Genomic DNA, 21,368 nt, shown 5'->3' on the forward strand with positions numbered 1-21,368 from the left:
GTATTTATTTTTAAAGAGTCGTGACGCTGATCAAAGTTTGTGGGAAGGTTTTTGTTGCCATTTCCAGCAGATTTGGAAAAGATCTGCTGCCTGACACTCTAATTGTCGCCAACCTTTAACTATAGCTCACAGTGTCAGAACAGTCACTGTTTTTTAGACTTTTATGTCTCTTCTGCCACTACATCTCCTTAACAACACCAGCTGATCACAGCACCGCTTTCTTCAAAATGAGGCGCAGTGTAAAAAAAAATGCACGGTTTCAAAGCGAAGGGAGGTGTGCAAAATTGGAAGGAGTGTGCGACTGGATATAATGGGCCTGAGGCAGTGAGAACATCTCTTGAGCATAAAGACATTCAGTATCTGAAAGAAGCAGGCTGATGAGCTCTTTCAGTTTATTTATCCTGGCATCTGCAAAACCCATCGTCTCTCAAAGTCCATCATCTTTCATCCATTTTGTGTGCATGCCTACCCGAACTTGGTGCTGTCATTGTCTGAACCAGTGTTTTATGTTGTTCGATGACCGTCACAAACACGATGGGCCGAATGGCCTCCCACTGTGCCGTGAATGTTCTATGTTCCAATGTGCTAAAAGAAAATGCCATTTTGGGCGAGCAGCTTTTTTTTGGATCGAAAGAGACCTGAATTTCAAAGGGACAATTAGGAAAGAAAAGGTTGGACTCCTCTCTCGCATGCATCAGCCGTAGCTTCTCTGGTGGTCTAGTGGTTAGGATTCGGCGCTCTCACCGCCGCGGCCCGGGTTCGATTCCCGGTCAGGGAAGATTGCTTTCTTGGTGCTCGTCGTTCTGGTGCCAACGAATGTCCCATCACTGAGCCCAATGCTTGCTCCTGATCAACATTAGCTTTTTCGCCAACATAAATGCTAATCGAGCAGCGGGCAGCCGATCATTCTTTAATCTAACAAGCCATTAGAGCGACATACAATGCACTTTCATGCCTTCTGTAAAATGCCTACATTTCTTTAAAATGTGTTGACGCTGATCAAAGTTTGTGGGAAGATTTTTTTTGCCATTTCTCCCAAGATTCGGAAAAGACCTGTTGCTTGTCACTTTAATTGTCGCCAACCTTTAACTGTAGCTCACAGTGTCAGAACAGTAACTGTTCTCATTAGCCATTTATGTCTCTCCTGGCACGACATCTCCTTAACAACACCAACTAATCACAGCACCTCTTTCTTCAAATTGAATTCCAGTGTAAAAAATGAGCGTTTTCAAAGCTAAGGAAGATGTGCAAGATTGGAAGGAGTGTGCGACTGGAGATAATGGGCCTGAGGCAGTGAGAACATCTCTTGAACATTATCAGTACCTGAAAGGAGGGAGATGAGATCTTTGAGTTTATTTCTCCTGGCATCAGCAAAACCCATCGTCCCTCAATGCCCAACATCTTTCATCCATTTCGAGTGCATGCCGACCCGAACTTGGTGCTGTCATTGTCTGAACAAGTGTTTCATGTTCTTCGATGACCGTCGCAGACACGATGGGCCGAATGGCCTCCTTCTGTGCCCTGAATGTTCTGTGTTTCTATGTACGAAAAGAAAATGCCATTTTGGCCGAGCAGCTTGTTTGGGGAGAAAGGGACGTGAAATGCAGAGACAAATAGGAAAAAGAGGCTTGGACTGATGGCCTGCAAGATCGTGCTATGTGCTTCCCTGGTGGTCTAGTGGTTAGGATTCGGCGCTTTCACCGCCGTGGCCCGGGTTCGATCCCCGGTCAGGGAATCTTATTTGCAAAGTGCTGTTCGTTCTGATGCCAGTGATTGCTCCTGATCGCTATCAGTTTTACACTGCTGTGGTTGCAACAAGGGGCTGCCCATCATTCCTTTATCTCACAACCCATTAGAGTGACACACAATGTACTTTCTTGCCTTCTGTAAAATGCCAGTATTTATTTTTAAAGAGTCGTGACGCTGATCAAAGTTTGTGGGAAGGTTTTTGTTGCCATTTCCAGCAGATTTGGAAAAGATCTGCTGCCTGACACTCTAATTGTCGCCAACCTTTAACTATAGCTCACAGTGTCAGCACAGTCACTGTTTTTTTAGACTTTTATGTCTCTTCTGCCACTACATCTCCTTAACAACACCAGCTGATCACAGCACCGCTTTCTTCAAAATGAGGCCCAGTGTAAAAAAAAATGTACGGTTTCAAAGCGAAGGTAGGTGTGCAAGATTGGAAGGAGTGTGCGACTGGATATAATGGGCCTGAGGCAGTGAGAACATCTCTTGAGCATAAAGACATTCAGTATCTGAAAGAAGCAGGCTGATGAGCTCTTTCAGTTTATTTATCCTGGCATCTGCAAAACCCATCGTCTCTCAAAGTCCATCATCTTTCATCCATTTTGTGTGCATGCCTACCCGAACTTGGTGCTGTCATTGTCTGAACCAGTGTTTTATGTTGTTCGATGACCGTCACAAACACGATGGGCCGAATGGCCTCCCACTGTGCCGTGAATGTTCTGTGTTCCAATGTGCTTAAAGAAAATGCCATTTTGGGCGAGCAGCTTTTTTTTGGATCGAAAGAGACCTGAATTTCAAAGGGACAATTAGGAAAGAAAAGGTTGGACTCCTCTCTCGCATGCATCAGCCGTAGCTTCCCTGGTGGTCTAGTGGTTAGGATTCGGCGCTCTCACCGCCGCGGCCCGGGTTCGATTCCCGGTCAGGGAAGATTGCTTTCTTGGTGCTCGTCGTTCTGGTGCCAACGAATGTCCCATCACTGAGCCCAATGCTTGCTCCTGATCAACATTAGCTTTTTCGCCAACATAAATGCTAATCGAGCAGCGGGCAGCCGATCATTCTTTAATCTAACAAGCCATTAGAGCGACATACAATGCACTTTCATGCCTTCTGTAAAATGCCTACATTTCTTTAAAATGTGTTGACGCTGATCAAAGTTTTTGGGAAGATTTTTTTTGCCATTTCTCCCAAGATTCGGAAAAGACCTGTTGCTTGTCACTTTAATTGTCGCCAACCTTTAAATGTAGCTCACAGTGTCAGAACAGTAACTGTTCTCATTAGCCATTTATGTCTCTCCTGGCACGACATCTCCTTAACAACACCAACTAATCACAGCACCTCTTTCTTCAAATTGAATTCCAGTGTAAAAAATGAGCGTTTTCAAAGCTAAGGAAGATGTGCAAGATTGGAAGGAGTGTGCGACTGGAGATAATGGGCCTGAGGCAGTGAGAACATCTCTTGAACATTATCAGTACCTGAAAGGAGGGAGATGAGATCTTTGAGTTTATTTCTCCTGGCATCAGCAAAACCCATCGTCCCTCAATGCCCAACATCTTTCATCCATTTCGAGTGCATGCCGACCCGAACTTGGTGCTGTCATTGTCTGAACAAGTGTTTCATGTTCTTCGATGACCGTCGCAGACACGATGGGCCGAATGGCCTCCTTCTGTGCCCTGAATGTTCTGTGTTTCTATGTACGAAAAGAAAATGCCATTTTGGCCGAGCAGCTTGTTTGGGGAGAAAGGGACGTGAAATGCAGAGAGAAATAGGAAAAAGAGGCTTGGACTGATGGCCTGCAAGATCGTGCCATGTGCTTCCCTGGTGGTCTGGTGGTTAGGATTCAGTGCTTTCACCGCCGCGGCCCGGGTTCGATTCCCGGTCAGGGATCGTTATTTGCAAAGTGCTGTTTGTTCTGATGCCAGTGATTGCTCCTGATCGCTATCAGTTTTACACTGCTGTGGTTGCAACAAGGGGCTGCCCATCATTCCTTTATCTCACAACCCATTAGAGTGACACACAATGTACTTTCTTGCCTTCTGTAAAATGCCAGTATTTATTTTTAAAGAGTCATGATGCTGATCAAAGTTTGTGGGAAGGTTTTTGTGGCCATTTCCAGCAGTTTTGGAAAAGATCTGCTGCCTGACACTCTAATTGTCGCCAACCTTTAACTATAGCTCACAGTGTCAGCACAGTCACTGTTTTTTTAGACTTTTATGTCTCTTCTGCCACTACATCTCCTTAACAACACCAGCTGATCACAGCACCGCTTTCTTCAAAATGAGGCCCAGTGTAAAAAAAAATGCACGGTTTCAAAGCGAAGGGAGGTGTGCAAGATTGGAAGGAGTGTGCGATTGGATATAATGGGCCTGAGGCAGTGAGAACATCTCTTGAGCATAAAGACATTCAGTATCTGAAAGAAGCAGGCTGATGAGCTCTTTCAGTTTATTTATCCTGGCATCTGCAAAACCCATCGTCTCTCAAAGTCCATCATCTTTCATCCATTTTGTGTGCATGCCTACCCGAACTTGGTGCTGTCATTGTCTGAACCAGTGTTTTATGTTGTTCGATGACCGTCACAAACACGATGGGCCGAATGGCCTCCCACTGTGCCGTGAATGTTCAATGTTCCAATGTGCGAAAAGAAAATGCCATTTTGGGCGAGCAGCTTTTTTTTGGATCGAAAGAGACCTGAATTTCAAAGGGACAATTAGGAAAGAAAAGGTTGGACTCCTCTCTCGCATGCATCAGCCGTAGCTTCCCTGGTGGTCTAGTGGTTAGGATTCGGCGCTCTCACCGCCACGGCCCGGGTTGCATTCCCGGTCAGGGAAGATTGCTTTCTTGGTGCTCGTCGTTCTGGTGCCAACGAATGTCCCATCACTGAGCCCAATGCTTGCTCCTGATCAACATTAGCTTTTTCGCCAACATAAATGCTAATCGAGCAGCGGGCAGCCGATCATTCTTTAATCTAACAAGCCATTCGAGCGACATACAATGCACTTTCATGCCTTCTGTAAAATGCCTACATTTCTTTAAAATGTGTTGACGCTGATCAAAGTTTGTGGGAAGATTTTTTTTGCCATTTCTCCCAAGATTCGGAAAAGACCTGTTGCTTGTCACTTTAATTGTCGCCAACCTTTAAATGTAGCTCACAGTGTCAGAACAGTAACTGTTCTCATTAGCCATTTATGTCTCTCCTGGCACGACATCTCCTTAACAAGACCAACTAATCACAGCACCTCTTTCTTCAAATTGAATTCCAGTGTAAAAAATGAGCGTTTTCAAAGCTAAGGAAGATGTGCAAGATTGGAAGGAGTGTGCGACTGGAGATAATGGGCCTGAGGCAGTGAGAACATCTCTTGAACATTATCAGTACCTGAAAGGAGGGAGATGAGATCTTTGAGTTTATTTCTCCTGGCATCAGCAAAACCCATCGTCCCTCAATGCCCAACATCTTTCATCCATTTCGAGTGCATGCCGACCCGAACTTGGTGCTGTCATTGTCTGAACAAGTGTTTCATGTTCTTCGATGACCGTCGCAGACACGATGGGCCGAATGGCCTCCTTCTGTGCCCTGAATGTTCTGTGTTTCTATGTACGAAAAGAAAATGCCATTTTGGCCGAGCAGCTTGTTTGGGGAGAAAGGGACGTGAAATGCAGAGACAAATAGGAAAAAGAGGCTTGGACTGATGGCCTGCAAGATCGTGCCATGTGCTTCCCTGGTGGTCTAGTGGTTAGGATTCGGCGCTTTCACCGCCGCGGCCCGGGTTCGATTCCCGGTCAGGGAACGTTATTTGCAAAGTGCTGTTTGTTCTGATGCCAGTGATTGCTCCTGATCGCTATCAGTTTTACACTGCTGTGGTTGCAACAAGGGGCTGCCCATCATTCCTTTATCTCACAACCCATTAGAGTGACACACTTTATTGCCTTCTGTAAAATGCCAGTATTTATTTTTAAAGAGTCGTGACGCTGATCAAAGTTTGTGGGAAGGTTTTTGTTGCCATTTCTAACAGATTTGGAAAAGATCTGCTGCCTGACACTCTAATTGTCGCCAACCTTTAACTATAGCTCACAGTGTCAGCACAGTCACTGTTTTTTTAGACTTTTATGTCTCTTCTGCCACTACATCTCCTTAACAACACCAGCTGATCACAGCACCGCTTTCTTCAAAATGAGGCCCAGTGTAAAAAAAAATGCACGGTTTCAAAGCGAAGGGAGGTGTGCAAGATTGGAAGGAGTGTGCGACTGGATATAATGGGCCTGAGGCAGTGAGAACATCTCTTGAGCATAAAGACATTCAGTATCTGAAAGAAGCAGGCTGATGAGCTCTTTCAGTTTATTTATCCTGGCATCTGCAAAACCCATCGTCTCTCAAAGTCCATCATCTTTCATCCATTTTGTGTGCATGCCTACCCGAACTTGGTGCTGTCATTGTCTGAACCAGTGTTTTATGTTGTTCGATGACCGTCACAAACACGATGGGCCGAATGGCCTCCCACTGTGCCGTGAATGTTCTATGTTCCAATGCGCTAAAAGAAAATGCCATTTTGGGCGAGCAGCTTTTTTTTGGATCGAAAGAGACCTGAATTTCAAAGGGACAATTAGGAAAGAAAAGGTTGGACTCCTCTCTCGCATGCATCAACCGTAGCTTCCCTGGTGGTCTAGTGGTTAGGATTCGGCGCTCTCACCGCCGCGGCCCGGGTTCGATTCCCGGTCAGGGAAGATTGCTTTCTTGGTGCTCGTCGTTCTGGTGCCAACGAATGTCCCATCACTGAGCCCAATGCTTGCTCCTGATCAACATTAGCTTTTTCGCCAACATAAATGCTAATCGAGCAGCGGGCAGCCGATCATTCTTTAATCTAACAAGCCATTAGAGCGACATACAATGCACTTTCATGCCTTCTGTAAAATGCCTACATTTCTTTAAAATGTGTTGACGCTGATCAAAGTTTGTGGGAAGATTTTTTTTGCCATTTCTCCCAAGATTCGGAAAAGACCTGTTGCTTGTCACTTTAATTGTCGCCAACCTTTAACTGTAGCTCACAGTGTCAGAACAGTAATTGTTCTCATTAGCCATTTATGTCTCTCCTGGCACGACATCTCCTTAACAACACCAACTAATCACAGCACCTCTTTCTTCAAATTGAATTCCAGTGTAAAAAATGAGCGTTTTCAAAGCTAAGGAAGATGTGCAAGATTGGAAGGAGTGTGCGACTGGAGATAATGGGCCTGAGGCAGTGAGAACATCTCTTGAACATTATCAGTACCTGAAAGGAGGGAGATGAGATCTTTGAGTTTATTTCTCCTGGCATCAGCAAAACCCATCGTCCCTCAATGCCCAACATCTTTCATCCATTTCGAGTGCATGCCGACCCGAACTTGGTGCTGTCATTGTCTGAACAAGTGTTTCATGTTCTTCGATGACCGTCGCAGACACGATGGGCCGAATGGCCTCCTTCTGTGCCCTGAATGTTCTGTGTTTCTATGTACGAAAAGAAAATGCCATTTTGGCCGAGCAGCTTGTTTGGGGAGAAAGGGACGTGAAATGCAGAGACAAATAGGAAAAAGAGGCTTGGACTGATGGCCTGCAAGATCGTGCCATGTGCTTCCCTGGTGGTCTAGTGGTTAGGATTCGGCGCTTTCACCGCCGCGGCCCGGGTTCGATTCCCGGTCAGGGAACGTTATTTGCAAAGTGCTGTTCGTTCTGATGCCAGTGATTGCTCCTGATCGCTATCAGTTTTACACTGCTGTGGTTGCAACAAGGGGCTGCCCATCATTCCTTTATCTCACAACCCATTAGAGTGACACACAATGTACTTTCTTGCCTTCTGTAAAATGCCAGTATTTATTTTTAAAGAGTCGTGACGCTGATCAAAGTTTGTGGGAAGGTTTTTGTTGCCATTTCCAGCAGATTTGGAAAAGATCTGCTGCCTGACACTCTAATTGTCGCCAACCTTTAACTATAGCTCACAGTGTCAGAACAGTCACTGTTTTTTAGACTTTTATGTCTCTTCTGCCACTACATCTCCTTAACAACACCAGCTGATCACAGCACCGCTTTCTTCAAAATGAGGCGCAGTGTAAAAAAAAATGCACGGTTTCAAAGCGAAGGGAGGTGTGCAAAATTGGAAGGAGTGTGCGACTGGATATAATGGGCCTGAGGCAGTGAGAACATCTCTTGAGCATAAAGACATTCAGTATCTGAAAGAAGCAGGCTGATGAGCTCTTTCAGTTTATTTATCCTGGCATCTGCAAAACCCATCGTCTCTCAAAGTCCATCATCTTTCATCCATTTTGTGTGCATGCCTACCCGAACTTGGTGCTGTCATTGTCTGAACCAGTGTTTTATGTTGTTCGATGACCGTCACAAACACGATGGGCCGAATGGCCTCCCACTGTGCCGTGAATGTTCTATGTTCCAATGTGCTAAAAGAAAATGCCATTTTGGGCGAGCAGCTTTTTTTTGGATCGAAAGAGACCTGAATTTCAAAGGGACAATTAGGAAAGAAAAGGTTGGACTCCTCTCTCGCATGCATCAGCCGTAGCTTCCCTGGTGGTCTAGTGGTTAGGATTCGGCGCTCTCACCGCCGCGGCCCGGGTTCGATTCCCGGTCAGGGAAGATTGCTTTCTTGGTGCTCGTCGTTCTGGTGCCAACGAATGTCCCATCACTGAGCCCAATGCTTGCTCCTGATCAACATTAGCTTTTTCGCCAACATAAATGCTAATCGAGCAGCGGGCAGCCGATCATTCTTTAATCTAACAAGCCATTAGAGCGACATACAATGCACTTTCATGCCTTCTGTAAAATGCCTACATTTCTTTAAAATGTGTTGACGCTGATCAAAGTTTGTGGGAAGATTTTTTTTGCCATTTCTCCCAAGATTCGGAAAAGACCTGTTGCTTGTCACTTTAATTGTCGCCAACCTTTAACTGTAGCTCACAGTGTCAGAACAGTAACTGTTCTCATTAGCCATTTATGTCTCTCCTGGCACGACATCTCCTTAACAAGACCAACTAATCACAGCACCTCTTTCTTCAAATTGAATTCCAGTGTAAAAAATGAGCGTTTTCAAAGCTAAGGAAGATGTGCAAGATTGGAAGGAGTGTGCGACTGGAGATAATGGGCCTGAGGCAGTGAGAACATCTCTTGAACATTATCAGTACCTGAAAGGAGGGAGATGAGATCTTTGAGTTTATTTCTCCTGGCATCAGCAAAACCCATCGTCCCTCAATGCCCAACATCTTTCATCCATTTCGAGTGCATGCCGACCCGAACTTGGTGCTGTCATTGTCTGAACAAGTGTTTCATGTTCTTCGATGACCGTCGCAGACACGATGGGCCGAATGGCCTCCTTCTGTGCCCTGAATGTTCTGTGTTTCTATGTACGAAAAGAAAATGCCATTTTGGCCGAGCAGCTTGTTTGGGGAGAAAGGGACGTGAAATGCAGAGACAAATAGGAAAAAGAGGCTTGGACTGATGGCCTGCAAGATCGTGCCATGCGCTTCCCTGGTGGTCTAGTGGTTAGGATTCGGCGCTTTCACCGCCGCGGCCCGTGTTCGATTCCCGGTCAGGGAACGTTATTTGCAAAGTGCTGTTCGTTCTGATGCCAGTGATTGCTCCTGATCGCTATCAGTTTTACACTGCTGTGGTTGCAACAAGGGGCTGCCCATCATTCCTTTATCTCACAACCCATTAGAGTGACACACAATGTACTTTCTTGCCTTCTGTAAAATGCCAGTATTTATTTTTAAAGAGTCGTGACGCTGATCAAAGTTTGTGGGAAGGTTTTTGTTGCCATTTCCAGCAGATTTGGAAAAGATCTGCTGCCTGACACTCTAATTGTCGCCAACCTTTAACTATAGCTCACAGTGTCAGAACAGTCACTGTTTTTTAGACTTTTATGTCTCTTCTGCCACTACATCTCCTTAACAACACCAGCTGATCACAGCACCGCTTTCTTCAAAATGAGGCCCAGTGTAAAAAAAAATGCACGGTTTCAAAGCGAAGGGAGGTGTGCAAAATTGGAAGGAGTGTGCGACTGGATATAATGGGCCTGAGGCAGTGAGAACATCTCTTGAGCATAAAGACATTCAGTATCTGAAAGAAGCAGGCTGATGAGCTCTTTCAGTTTATTTATCCTGGCATCTGCAAAACCCATCGTCTCTCAAAGTCCATCATCTTTCATCCATTTTGTGTGCATGCCTACCCGAACTTGGTGCTGTCATTGTCTGAACCAGTGTTTTATGTTGTTCGATGACCGTCACAAACACGATGGGCCGAATGGCCTCCCACTGTGCCGTGAATGTTCAATGTTCCAATGTGCGAAAAGAAAATGCCATTTTGGGCGAGCAGCTTTTTTTTGGATCGAAAGAGACCTGAATTTCAAAGGGACAATTAGGAAAGAAAAGGTTGGACTCCTCTCTCGCATGCATCAGCCGTAGCTTCCCTGGTGGTATAGTGGTTAGGATTCGGCGCTCTCACCGCCACGGCTCGGGTTCGATTCCCGGTCAGGGAAGATTGCTTTCTTGGTGCTCGTCGTTCTGGTGCCAACGAATGTCCCATCACTGAGCCCAATGCTTGCTCCTGATCAACATTAGCTTTTTCGCCAACATAAATGCTAATCGAGCAGCGGGCAGCCAATCATTCTTTAATCTAACAAGCCATTCGAGCGACATACAATGCACTTTCATGCCTTCTGTAAAATGCCTACATTTCTTTAAAATGTGTTGACGCTGATCAAAGTTTGTGGGAAGATTTTTGTTGCCATTTCTCCCAAGATTCGGAAAAGACCTGTTGCTTGTCACTTTAATTGTCGCCAACCTTTAACTGTAGCTCACAGTGTCAGAACAGTAACTGTTCTCATTAGCCATTTATGTCTCTCCTGGCACGACATCTCCTTAACAAGACCAACTAATCACAGCACCTCTTTCTTCAAATTGAATTCCAGTGTAAAAAATGAGCGTTTTCAAAGCTAAGGAAGATGTGCAAGATTGGAAGGAGTGTGCGACTGGAGATAATGGGCCTGAGGCAGTGAGAACATCTCTTGAACATTATCAGTACCTGAAAGGAGGGAGATGAGATCTTTGAGTTTATTTCTCCTGGCATCAGCAAAACCCATCGTCCCTCAATGCCCAACATCTTTCATCCATTTCGAGTGCATGCCGACCCGAACTTGGTGCTGTCATTGTCTGAACAAGTGTTTCATGTTCTTCGATGACCGTCGCAGACACGATGGGCCGAATGGCCTCCTTCTGTGCCCTGAATGTTCTGTGTTTCTATGTACGAAAAGAAAATGCCATTTTGGCCGAGCAGCTTGTTTGGGGAGAAAGGGACGTGAAATGCAGAGACAAATAGGAAAAAGAGGCTTGGACTGATGGCCTGCAAGATCGTGCCATGTGCTTCCCTGGTGGTCTTGTGGTTAGGATTCGGCGCTTTCACCGCCGCGGCCTGGGTTCGATTCCCGGTCAGGGAACGTTATTTGCAAAGTGCTGTTCGTTCTGATGCCAGTGATTGCTCCTGATCGCTATCAGTTTTACACTGCTGTGGTTGCAACAAGGGGCTGCCCATCATTCCTTTATCTCACAACCCATTAGAGTGACACACAATGTACTTTCTTGCCTTGTGTAAAATGCCAGTATTTATTTTTAAAGAGTCGTGACGCTGATCAAAGTTTGTGGGAAGGTTTTTGTTGCCATTTCCAGCAGATTTGGAAAAGATCTGCTGCCTGACACTCTAATTGTCGCCAACCTTTAACTATAGCTCACAGTGTCAGCACAGTCACTGTTTTTTTAGACTTTTATGTCTCTTCTGCCACTACATCTCCTTAACAACACCAGCTGATCACAGCACCGCTTTCTTCAAAATGAGGCCCAGTGTAAAAAAAAATGCACGGTTTCAAAGCGAAGTGAGGTGTGCAAGATTGGAAGGAGTGTGCGACTGGATATAATGGGCCTGAGGCAGTGAGAACATCTCTTGAGCATAAAGACATTCAGTATCTGAAAGAAGCAGGCTGATGAGCTCTTTCAGTTTATTTATCCTGGCATCTGCAAAACCCATCGTCTCTCAAAGTCCATCATCTTTCATCCATTTTGTGTGCATGCCTCCCCGAACTTGGTGCTGTCATTGTCTGAACCAGTGTTTTATGTTGTTCGATGACCGTCACAAACACGATGGGCCGAATGGCCTCCCACTGTGCCGTGAATGTTCTATGTTCCAATGTGCTAAAAGAAAATGCCATTTTGGGCGAGCAGCTTTTTTTTGGATCGAAAGAGACCTGAATTTCAAAGGGACAATTAGGAAAGAAAAGGTTGGACTCCTCTCTCGCATGCATCAGCCGTAGCTTCCCTGGTGGTCTAGTGGTTAGGATTCGGCGCTCTCACCGCCGCGGCCCGGGTTGGATTCCCGGTCAGGGAAGATTGCTTTCTTGGTGCTCGTCGTTCTGGTGCCAACGAATGTCCCATCACTGAGGCAATGCTTGCTCCTGATCAACATTAGCTTTTTCGCCAACATAAATGCTAATCGAGCAGCGGGCAGCCGATCATTCTTTAATCTAACAAGCCATTAGAGCGACATACAATGCACTTTTATGCCTTCTGTAAAATGCCTACATTTCTTTAAAATGTGTTGACGCTGATCAAAGTTTGTGGGAAGATTTTTTTTGCCATTTCTCCCAAGATTCGGAAAAGACCTGTTGCTTGTCACTTTAATTGTCGCCAACCTTTAACTGTAGCTCACAGTGTCAGAACAGTAACTGTTCTCATTAGCCATTTATGTCTCTCCTGGCACGACATCTCCTTAACAAGACCAACTAATCACAGCACCTCTTTCTTCAAATTGAATTCCAGTGTAAAAAATGAGCGTTTTCAAAGCTAAGGAAGATGTGCAAGATTGGAAGGAGTGTGCGACTGGAGATAATGGGCCTGAGGCAGTGAGAACATCTCTTGAACATTATCAGTACCTGAAAGGAGGGAGATGAGATCTTTGAGTTTATTTCTCCTGGCATCAGCAAAACCCATCGTCCCTCAATGCCCAACATCTTTCATCCATTTCGAGTGCATGCCGACCCGAACTTGGTGCTGTCATTGTCTGAACAAGTGTTTCATGTTCTTCGATGACCGTCGCAGACACGATGGGCCGAATGGCCTCCTTCTGTGCCCTGAATGTTCTGTGTTTCTATGTACGAAAAGAAAATGCCATTTTGGCCGAGCAGCTTGTTTGGGGAGAAAGGGACGTGAAATACAGAGACAAATAGGAAAAAGAGGCTTGGACTGATGGCCTGCAAGATTGTGCCATGCGCTTCCCTGGTGGTCTAGTGGTTAGGATTCGGCGCTTTCACCGCCGCGGCACGGGTTCGATTCCCGGTCAGGGAACGTTATTTTCAAAGTGCTGTTCGTTCTGATGCCAGTGATTGCTCCTAATCGCTATCAGTTTGACACTGCTGTGGTTGCAACAAGGGGCTGCCCATCATTCCTTTATCTCACAACCCATTAGAGTGACACACAATGTACTTTCTTGCCTTCTGTAAAATGCCAGTATTTATTTTTAAAGAGTCGTGACGCTGATCAAAGTTTGTGGGAAGGTTTTTGTTGCCATTTCCAGCAGATTTGGAAAAGATCTGCTGCCTGACACTCTAATTGTCGCCAACCTTTAACTATAGCTCACAGTGTCAGAACAGTCACTGTTTTTTAGACTTTTATGTCTCTTCTGCCACTACATCTCCTTAACAACACCAGCTGATCACAGCACCGCTTTCTTCAAAATGAGGCCCAGTGTAAAAAAAAATGCACGGTTTCAAAGCGAAGGGAGGTGTGCAAAATTGGAAGGAGTGTGCGACTGGATATAATGGGCCTGAGGCAGTGAGAACATCTCTTGAGCATAAAGACATTCAGTATCTGAAAGAAGCAGGCTGATGAGCTCTTTCAGTTTATTTTTCCTGGCATCTGCAAAACCCATCGTCTCTCAAAGTCCATCATCTTTCATCCATTTTGTGTGCATGCCTACCCGAACTTGGTGCTGTCATTGTCTGAACCAGTGTTTTATGTTGTTCGATGACCGTCACAAACACGATGGGCCGAATGGCCTCCCACTGTGCCGTGAATGTTCTATGTTCCAATGTGCTAAAAGAAAATGCCATTTTGGGCGAGCAGCTTTTTTTTGGATCGAAAGAGACCTGAATTTCAAAGGGACAATTAGGAAAGAAAAGGTTGGACTCCTCTCTCGCATGCATCAGCCGTAGCTTCCCTGGTGGTCTAGTGGTTAGGATTCGGCGCTCTCACCGCCGCGGCCCGGGTTCGATTCCCGGTCAGGGAAGATTGCTTTCTTGGTGCTCGTCGTTCTGGTGCCAACGAATGTCCCATCACTGAGCCCAATGCTTGCTCCTGATCAACTTTAGCTTTTTCGCCAACATAAATGCTAATCGAGCAGCGGGCAGCCGATCATTCTTTAATCTAACAAGCCATTAGAGCGACATACAATGCACTTTCATGCCTTCTGTAAAATGCCTACATTTCTTTAAAATGTGTTGACGCTGATCAAAGTTTGTGGGAAGATTTTTGTTGCCATTTCTCCCAAGATTCGGAAAAGACCTGTTGCTTGTCACTTTAATTGTCGCCAACCTTTAACTGTAGCTCACAGTGTCAGAACAGTAACTGTTCTCATTAGCCATTTATGTCTCTCCTGGCACGACATCTCCTTAACAACACCAACTAATCACAGCACCTCTTTCTTCAAATTGAATTCCAGTGTAAAAAATGAGCGTTTTCAAAGCTAAGGAAGATGTGCAAGATTGGAAGGAGTGTGCGACTGGAGATAATGGGCCTGAGGCAGTGAGAACATCTCTTGAACATTATCAGTACCTGAAAGGAGGGAGATGAGATCTTTGAGTTTATTTCTCCTGGCATCAGCAAAACCCATCGTCCCTCAATGCCCAACATCTTTCATCCATTTCGAGTGCATGCCGACCCGAACTTGGTGCTGTCATTGTCTGAACAAGTGTTTCATGTTCTTCGATGACCGTCGCAGACACGATGGGCCGAATGGCCTCCTTCTGTGCCCTGAATGTTCTGTGTTTCGATGTACGAAAAGAAAATGCCACTTTGGCCGAGCAGCTTGTTTGGGGAGAAAGGGACGTGAAATGCAGAGACAAATAGGAAAAAGAGGCTTGGACTGATGGCCTGCAAGATCGTGCCATGTGCTTCCCTGGTGGTCTAGTGGTTAGGATTCTGCGCTTTCACCGCTGCGGCCCGGGTTCGATCCCCGGTCAGGGAACGTTATTTGCAAAGTGCTGTTCGTTTTGCTCCTGATTGCTATCAGTTTGACACTGCTGTGGTTGCAACAAGGGGCTGCCCATCATTCCTTTATCTCACAACCCATTAGAGTGACACACAATGTACTTTCTTGCCTTCTGTAAAATGCCAGTATTTATTTTTAAAGAGTTGTGACGCTGATCAAAGTTTGTGGGAAGGTTTTTGTTGCCATTTCTAACAGATTTGGAAAAGATCTGCTGCCTGACACTCTAATTGTCGCCAACCTTTAACTATAGCTCACAGTGTCAGCACAGTCACTGTTTTTTTAGACTTTTATGTCTCTTCTGCCACTACATCTCCTTAACAACACCAGCTGATCACAGCACCGCTTTCTTCAAAATGAGGCCCAGTGTAAAAAAAAATGCACGGTTTCAAAGCGAAGGGAGGTGTGCAAGATTGGAAGGAGTGTGCGACTGGATATAATGGGCCTGAGGCAGTGAGAACATCTCTTGAGCATAAAGACATTCAGTATCTGAAAGAAGCAGGCTGATGAGCTCTTTCAGTTTATTTATCCTGGCATCTGCAAAACCCATCGTCTCTCAAAGTCCATCATCTTTCATCCATTTTGTGTGCATGCCTACCCGAACTTGGTGCTGTCATTGTCTGAACCAGTGTTTTATGTTGTTCGATGACCGTCACAAACACGATGGGCCGAATGGCCTCCCACTGTGACGTGAATGTTCTGTGTTCCAATGTGCTAAAAGAAAATGCCATTTTGGGCGAGCAGCTTTTTTTTGGATCGAAAGAGACCTGAATTTCAAAGGGACAATTAGGAAAGAAAAGGTTGGACTCCTCTCTCGCATGCATCAGCCGTAGCTTCCCTGGTGGTCTAGTGGTTAGGATTCAGCGCTCTCACCGCCGCGGCCCGGGTTCGATTTCCGGTCAGGGAAGATTGCTTTCTTGGTGCTCGTCGTTCTGGTGCCAACGAATGTCCCATCACTGAGCCCAATGCTTGCTCCTGATCAACATTAGCTTTTTCGCCAACATAAATGCTAATCGAGCAGCGGGCAGCCGATCATTCTTTAATCTAACAAGCCATTAGAGCGACATACAATGCACTTTCATGCCTTCTGTAAAATGCCTACATTTCTTTAAAATGTGTTGACGCTGATCAAAGTTTGTGGGAAGATTTTTTTTGCCATTTCTCCCAAGATTCGGAAAAGACCTGTTGCTTGTCACTTTAATTGTCGCCAACCTTTAACTGTAGCTCACAGTGACAGAACAGTAACTGTTCTCATTAGCCATTTATGTCTCTCCTGGCACGACATCTCCTTAACAACACCAACTAATCACAGCACCTCTTTCTTCAAATTGAATTCCAGTGTAAAAATTGAGCGTTTTCAAAGCTAAGGAAGATGTGCAAGATTGGAAGGAGTGTGCGACTGGAGATAATGGGCCTGAGGCAGTGAGAATATCTCTTGAACATTATCAGTACCTGAAAGGAGGGAGATGAGATCTTTGAGTTTATTTCTCCTGGCATCAGCAAAACCCATCGTCCCTCAATGCCCAACATCTTTCATCCATTTCGAGTGCATGCCGACCCGAACTTGGTGCTGTCATTGTCTGAACAAGTGTTTCATGTTCTTCGATGACCGTCGCAGACACGATGGGCCGAATGGCCTCCTTCTGTGCCCTGAATGTTCTGTGTTTCTATGTACGAAAAGAAAATGCCATTTTGGCCGAGCAGCTTGTTTGGGGAGAAAGGGACGTGAAATGCAGAGACAAATAGGAAAAAGAGGCTTGGACTGATGGCCTGCAAGATCGTGCCATGTGCTTCCCTGGTGGTCTCGTGGTTAGGATTCGGCGCTTTCACCGCCGCGGCACCGGTTCGATTCCCGGTCAGGGAACGTTATTTGCAAAGTGCTGTTCGTTCTGATGCCAGTGATTGCTCCTGATCGCTATCAGTTTTACACTGCTGTGGTTGCAACAAGGGGCTGCCCATCATTCCTTTATCTCACAACCCATTAGAGTGACACACAATGTACTTTCTTGCCTTCTGTAAAATGCCAGTATTTATTTTTAAAGAGTCGTGACGCTGATCAAAGTTTGTGGGAAGGTTTTTGTTGCCATTTCCAGCAGATTTGGAAAAGATCTGCTGCCTGACACTCTAATTGTCGCCAACCTTTAACTATAGCTCACAGTGTCAGAACAGTCACTGTTTTTTAGACTTTTATGTCTCTTCTGCCACTACATCTCCTTAACAACACCAGCTGATCACAGCACCGCTTTCTTCAAAATGAGGCCCAGTGTAAAAAAAAATGCACGGTTTCAAAGCGAAGGGAGGTGTGCAAAATTGGAAGGAGTGTGCGACTGGATATAATGGGCCTGAGGCAGTGAGAACATCTCTTGAGCATAAAGACATTCAGTATCTGAAAGAAGCAGGCTGATGAGCTCTTTCAGTTTATTTATCCTGGCATCTGCAAAACCCATCGTCTCTCAAAGTCCATCATCTTTCATCCATTTTGTGTGCATGCCTACCCGAACTTGGTGCTGTCATTGTCTGAACCAGTGTTTTATGTTGTTCGATGACCGTCACAAACACGATGGGCCGAATGGCCTCCCACTGTGCCGTGAATGTTCTATGTTCCAATGTGCTAAAAGAAAATGCCATTTTGGGCGAGCAGCTTTTTTTTGGATCGAAAGAGACCTGAATTTCAAAGGGACAATTAGGAAAGAAAAGGTTGGACTCCTCTCTCGCATGCATCAGCCGTAGCTTCCCTGGTGGTCTAGTGGTTAGGATTCGGCGCTCTCACCGCCGCGGCCCGGGTTCGATTCCCGGTCAGGGAAGATTGTTTTCTTGGTGCTCGTCGTTCTGGTGCCAACGAATGTCCCATCACTGAGCCCAATGCTTGCTCCTGATCAACTTTAGCTTTTTCGCCAACATAAATGCTAATCGAGCAGCGGGCAGCCGATCATTCTTTAATCTAACAAGCCATTAGAGCGACATACAATGCACTTTCATGCCTTCTGTAAAATGCCTACATTTCTTTAAAATGTGTTGACGCTGATCAAAGTTTGTGGGAAGATTTTTTTTGCCATTTCTCCCAAGATTCGGAAAAGACCTGTTGCTTGTCACTTTAATTGTCGCCAACCTTTAACTGTAGCTCACAGTGTCAGAACAGTAACTGTTCTCATTAGCCATTTATGTCTCTCCTGGCACGACATCTCCTTAACAACACCAACTAATCACAGCACCTCTTTCTTCAAATTGAATTCCAGTGTAAAAAATGAGCGTTTTCAAAGCTAAGGAAGATGTGCAAGATTGGAAGGAGTGTGCGACTGGAGATAATGGGCCTGAGGCAGTGAGAACATCTCTTGAACATTATCAGTACCTGAAAGGAGGGAGATGAGATCTTTGAGTTTATTTCTCCTGGCATCAGCAAAACCCATCGTCCCTCAATGCCCAACATCTTTCATCCATTTCGAGTGCATGCCGACCCGAACTTGGTGCTGTCATTGTCTGAACAAGTGTTTCATGTTCTTCGATGACCGTCGCAGACACGATGGGCCGAATGGCCTCCTTCTGTGCCCTGAATGTTCTGTGTTTCGATGTACGAAAAGAAAATGCCATTTTGGCCGAGCAGCTTGTTTGGGGAGAAAGGGACGTGAAATGCAGAGACAAATAGGAAAAAGAGGCTTGGACTGATGGCCTGCAAGATCATGCCATGTGCTTCCCTGGTGGTCTAGTGGTTAGGATTTGGCGCTTTCACCGCCGCGGCCCGGGTTCAATTACCGGTCAGGGAACGTTATTTGCAAAGTGCTGTTCGTTCTGATGCCAGTGATTGCTCCTGATCGCTATCAGTTTTACACTGCTGTGGTTGCAACAAGGGGCTGCCCATCATTCATTTATCTCACAACCCATTAGAGTGACACACAATGTACTTTCTTGCCTTCTGTCAAATGCCAGTATTTATTTTTAAAGAGTCGTGATGCTGATCAAAGTTTGTGGGAAGGTTTTTGTTGCCATTTCCAGCAGATTTGGAAAAGATCTGCTGCCTGACACTCCAATTGTCGCCAACCTTTAACTATAGCTCACAGTGTCAGCACAGTCACTGTTTTTTTAGAATTTTATGTCTCTTCTGCCACTACATCTCCTTAACAACACCAGCTGATCACAGCACCGCTTTCTTCAAAATGAGGCCCAGTGTAAAAAAAAATGCACGGTTTCAAAGCGAAGGGAGGTGTGCAAGATTGGAAGGAGTGTGCGATTGGATATAATGGGCCTGAGGCAGTGAGAACATCTCTTGAGCATAAAGACATTCAGTATCTGAAAGAAGCAGGCTGATGAGCTCTTTCAGTTTATTTATCCTGGCATCTGCAAAACCCATCGTCTCTCAAAGTCCATCATCTTTCATCCATTTTGTGTGCATGCCTACCCGAACTTGGTGCTGTCATTGTCTGAACCAGTGTTTTATGTTGTTCGATGACCGTCACAAACACGATGGGCCGAATGGCCTCCCACTGTGCCGTGAATGTTCTATGTTCCAATGTGCTAAAAGAAAATGCCATTTTGGGCGAGCAGCTTTTTTTTGAATCGAAAGAGACCTGAATTTCAAAGGGACAATTAAGAAAGAAAAGGTTGGACTCCTCTCTCGCATGTGTCAGCCGTATCTTCCCTGGTGGTCTAGTGGTTAGGATTCGGCGCTCTCACCGCCGCGGCCCGGGTTCGATTCCCGGTCAGGGAAGATTGCTTTCTTGGTGCTCGTCGTTCTGGTGCCAACGAATGTCCCATCACTGAGCCCAATGCTTGCTCCTGATCAACATTCGCTTTTTCGCCAACATAAATGCTCATCGAGCAGCGGGCAGCCAATCATTCTTTAATCTAACAAGCCATTAGAGCGACATACAATGCACTTTCATGCCTTCTGTAAAATGCCTACATTTCTTTAAAATGTGTTGACGCTGATCAAAGTTTGTGGGAAGATTTTTGTTGCCATTTCTCCCAAGATTCGGAAAAGACCTGTTGCTTGTCACTTTAATTGTCGCCAACCTTTAACTGTAGCTCAAAGTGTCAGAACAGTAACTGTTCTCATTAGCCATTTATGTCTCTCCTGGCACGACATCTCCTTAACAACACCAACTAATCACAGCACCTCTTTCTTCAAATTGAATTCCAGTGTAAAAAATGAGCGTTTTCAAAGCTAAGGAAGATGTGCAAGATTGGAAGGAGTGTGCGACTGGAGATAATGGGCCTGAGGCAGTGAGAACATCTCTTGAACATTATCAGTACCTGAAAGGAGGGAGATGAGATCTTTGAGTTTATTTCTCCTGGCATCAGCAAAACCCATCGTCCCTCAATGCCCAACATCTTTCATCCATTTCGAGTGCATGCCGACCCGAACTTGGTGCTGTCATTGTCTGAACAAGTGTTTCATGTTCTTCGATGACCGTCGCAGACACGATGGGCCGAATGGCCTCCTTCTGTGCCCTGAATGTTCTGTGTTTCTATGTACGAAAAGAAAATGCCATTTTGGCCGAGCAGCTTGTTTGGGGAGAAAGGGACGTGAAATGCAGAGACAAATAGGAAAAAGAGGCTTGGACTGATGGCCTGCAAGATCGTGCCATGTGCTTCCCTGGTGGTCTAGTGGTTAGGATTCGGCGCTTTCACCGCCGCGGCACGGGTTCGATTCCCGGTCAGGGAACGTTATTTTCAAAGTGCTGTTCGTTCTGATGCCAGTGATTGCTCCTGATCGCTATCAGTTTTACACTGCTGTGGTTGCAACAAGGGGCTGCCCATCATTCCTTTATCTCACAACCCATTAGAGTGACACACAATGTACTTTCTTGCCTTCTGTAAAATGCCAGTATTTATTTTTAAAGAGTCGTGACGCTGATCAAAGTTTGTGGGAAGGTTTTTGTTGCCATTTCCAGCAGATTTGGAAAAGATCTGCTGCCTGACACTCTAATTGTCGCCAACCTTTAACTATAGCTCACAGTGTCAGAACAGTCACTGTTTTTTAGACTTTTATGTCTCTTCTGCCACTACATCTCCTTAACAACACCAGCTGATCACAGCACCGCTTTCTTCAAAATGAGGCCCAGTGTAAAAAAAAATGCACGGTTTCAAAGCGAAGGGAGGTGTGCAAAATTGGAAGGAGTGTGCGACTGGATATAATGGGCCTGAGGCAGTGAGAACATCTCTTGAGCATAAAGACATTCAGTATCTGAAAGAAGCAGGCTGATGAGCTCTTTCAGTTTATTTTTCCTGGCATCTGCAAAACCCATCGTCTCTCAAAGTCCATCATCTTTCATCCATTTTGTGTGCATGCCTACCCGAACTTGGTGCTGTCATTGTCTGAACCAGTGTTTTATGTTGTTCG

At 45.5% G+C, this 21,368-nt stretch overlaps 19 non-coding genes across 19 annotated transcripts; all 19 read left to right on the forward strand.

Moving 5' to 3' along the window:
* Positions 1-706: 706 nt before the first annotated feature.
* Positions 707-778, forward strand: trnae-cuc (transfer RNA glutamic acid (anticodon CUC)). The gene has a single exon. It is a non-coding gene; the product is annotated as a tRNA-Glu (tRNA).
* Positions 779-1,663: 885 nt separating this feature from the next.
* On the forward strand, positions 1,664-1,735 carry trnae-uuc (transfer RNA glutamic acid (anticodon UUC)). The gene has a single exon. It is a non-coding gene; the product is annotated as a tRNA-Glu (tRNA).
* Positions 1,736-2,604: 869 nt separating this feature from the next.
* Positions 2,605-2,676, forward strand: trnae-cuc (transfer RNA glutamic acid (anticodon CUC)). The gene has a single exon. It is a non-coding gene; the product is annotated as a tRNA-Glu (tRNA).
* Positions 2,677-3,561: 885 nt separating this feature from the next.
* On the forward strand, positions 3,562-3,633 carry trnae-uuc (transfer RNA glutamic acid (anticodon UUC)). The gene has a single exon. It is a non-coding gene; the product is annotated as a tRNA-Glu (tRNA).
* Positions 3,634-5,459: 1,826 nt separating this feature from the next.
* trnae-uuc (transfer RNA glutamic acid (anticodon UUC)) lies at positions 5,460-5,531 on the forward strand. Its single transcript has one exon. It is a non-coding gene; the product is annotated as a tRNA-Glu (tRNA).
* An 862-nt stretch (positions 5,532-6,393) lies between these two features.
* trnae-cuc (transfer RNA glutamic acid (anticodon CUC)) lies at positions 6,394-6,465 on the forward strand. Its single transcript has one exon. It is a non-coding gene; the product is annotated as a tRNA-Glu (tRNA).
* Positions 6,466-7,350: 885 nt separating this feature from the next.
* trnae-uuc (transfer RNA glutamic acid (anticodon UUC)) lies at positions 7,351-7,422 on the forward strand. The gene has a single exon. It is a non-coding gene; the product is annotated as a tRNA-Glu (tRNA).
* Positions 7,423-8,290: 868 nt separating this feature from the next.
* Positions 8,291-8,362, forward strand: trnae-cuc (transfer RNA glutamic acid (anticodon CUC)). The gene has a single exon. It is a non-coding gene; the product is annotated as a tRNA-Glu (tRNA).
* Positions 8,363-9,247: 885 nt separating this feature from the next.
* Positions 9,248-9,319, forward strand: trnae-uuc (transfer RNA glutamic acid (anticodon UUC)). The gene has a single exon. It is a non-coding gene; the product is annotated as a tRNA-Glu (tRNA).
* Positions 9,320-11,144: 1,825 nt separating this feature from the next.
* trnae-uuc (transfer RNA glutamic acid (anticodon UUC)) lies at positions 11,145-11,216 on the forward strand. Its single transcript has one exon. It is a non-coding gene; the product is annotated as a tRNA-Glu (tRNA).
* An 869-nt stretch (positions 11,217-12,085) lies between these two features.
* On the forward strand, positions 12,086-12,157 carry trnae-cuc (transfer RNA glutamic acid (anticodon CUC)). The gene has a single exon. It is a non-coding gene; the product is annotated as a tRNA-Glu (tRNA).
* An 884-nt stretch (positions 12,158-13,041) lies between these two features.
* Positions 13,042-13,113, forward strand: trnae-uuc (transfer RNA glutamic acid (anticodon UUC)). Its single transcript has one exon. It is a non-coding gene; the product is annotated as a tRNA-Glu (tRNA).
* An 868-nt stretch (positions 13,114-13,981) lies between these two features.
* trnae-cuc (transfer RNA glutamic acid (anticodon CUC)) lies at positions 13,982-14,053 on the forward strand. The gene has a single exon. It is a non-coding gene; the product is annotated as a tRNA-Glu (tRNA).
* An 885-nt stretch (positions 14,054-14,938) lies between these two features.
* Positions 14,939-15,010, forward strand: trnae-uuc (transfer RNA glutamic acid (anticodon UUC)). The gene has a single exon. It is a non-coding gene; the product is annotated as a tRNA-Glu (tRNA).
* Positions 15,011-15,866: 856 nt separating this feature from the next.
* trnae-cuc (transfer RNA glutamic acid (anticodon CUC)) lies at positions 15,867-15,938 on the forward strand. The gene has a single exon. It is a non-coding gene; the product is annotated as a tRNA-Glu (tRNA).
* A 1,825-nt stretch (positions 15,939-17,763) lies between these two features.
* On the forward strand, positions 17,764-17,835 carry trnae-cuc (transfer RNA glutamic acid (anticodon CUC)). Its single transcript has one exon. It is a non-coding gene; the product is annotated as a tRNA-Glu (tRNA).
* Positions 17,836-18,720: 885 nt separating this feature from the next.
* Positions 18,721-18,792, forward strand: trnae-uuc (transfer RNA glutamic acid (anticodon UUC)). The gene has a single exon. It is a non-coding gene; the product is annotated as a tRNA-Glu (tRNA).
* An 869-nt stretch (positions 18,793-19,661) lies between these two features.
* trnae-cuc (transfer RNA glutamic acid (anticodon CUC)) lies at positions 19,662-19,733 on the forward strand. The gene has a single exon. It is a non-coding gene; the product is annotated as a tRNA-Glu (tRNA).
* An 885-nt stretch (positions 19,734-20,618) lies between these two features.
* On the forward strand, positions 20,619-20,690 carry trnae-uuc (transfer RNA glutamic acid (anticodon UUC)). The gene has a single exon. It is a non-coding gene; the product is annotated as a tRNA-Glu (tRNA).
* Positions 20,691-21,368: the final 678 nt, after the last annotated feature.

The sequence above is a fragment of the Heptranchias perlo genome, chromosome 2, assembly GCF_035084215.1.
Source record: "Heptranchias perlo isolate sHepPer1 chromosome 2, sHepPer1.hap1, whole genome shotgun sequence".
Classification (NCBI taxonomy): domain Eukaryota; kingdom Metazoa; phylum Chordata; class Chondrichthyes; order Hexanchiformes; family Hexanchidae; genus Heptranchias; species Heptranchias perlo.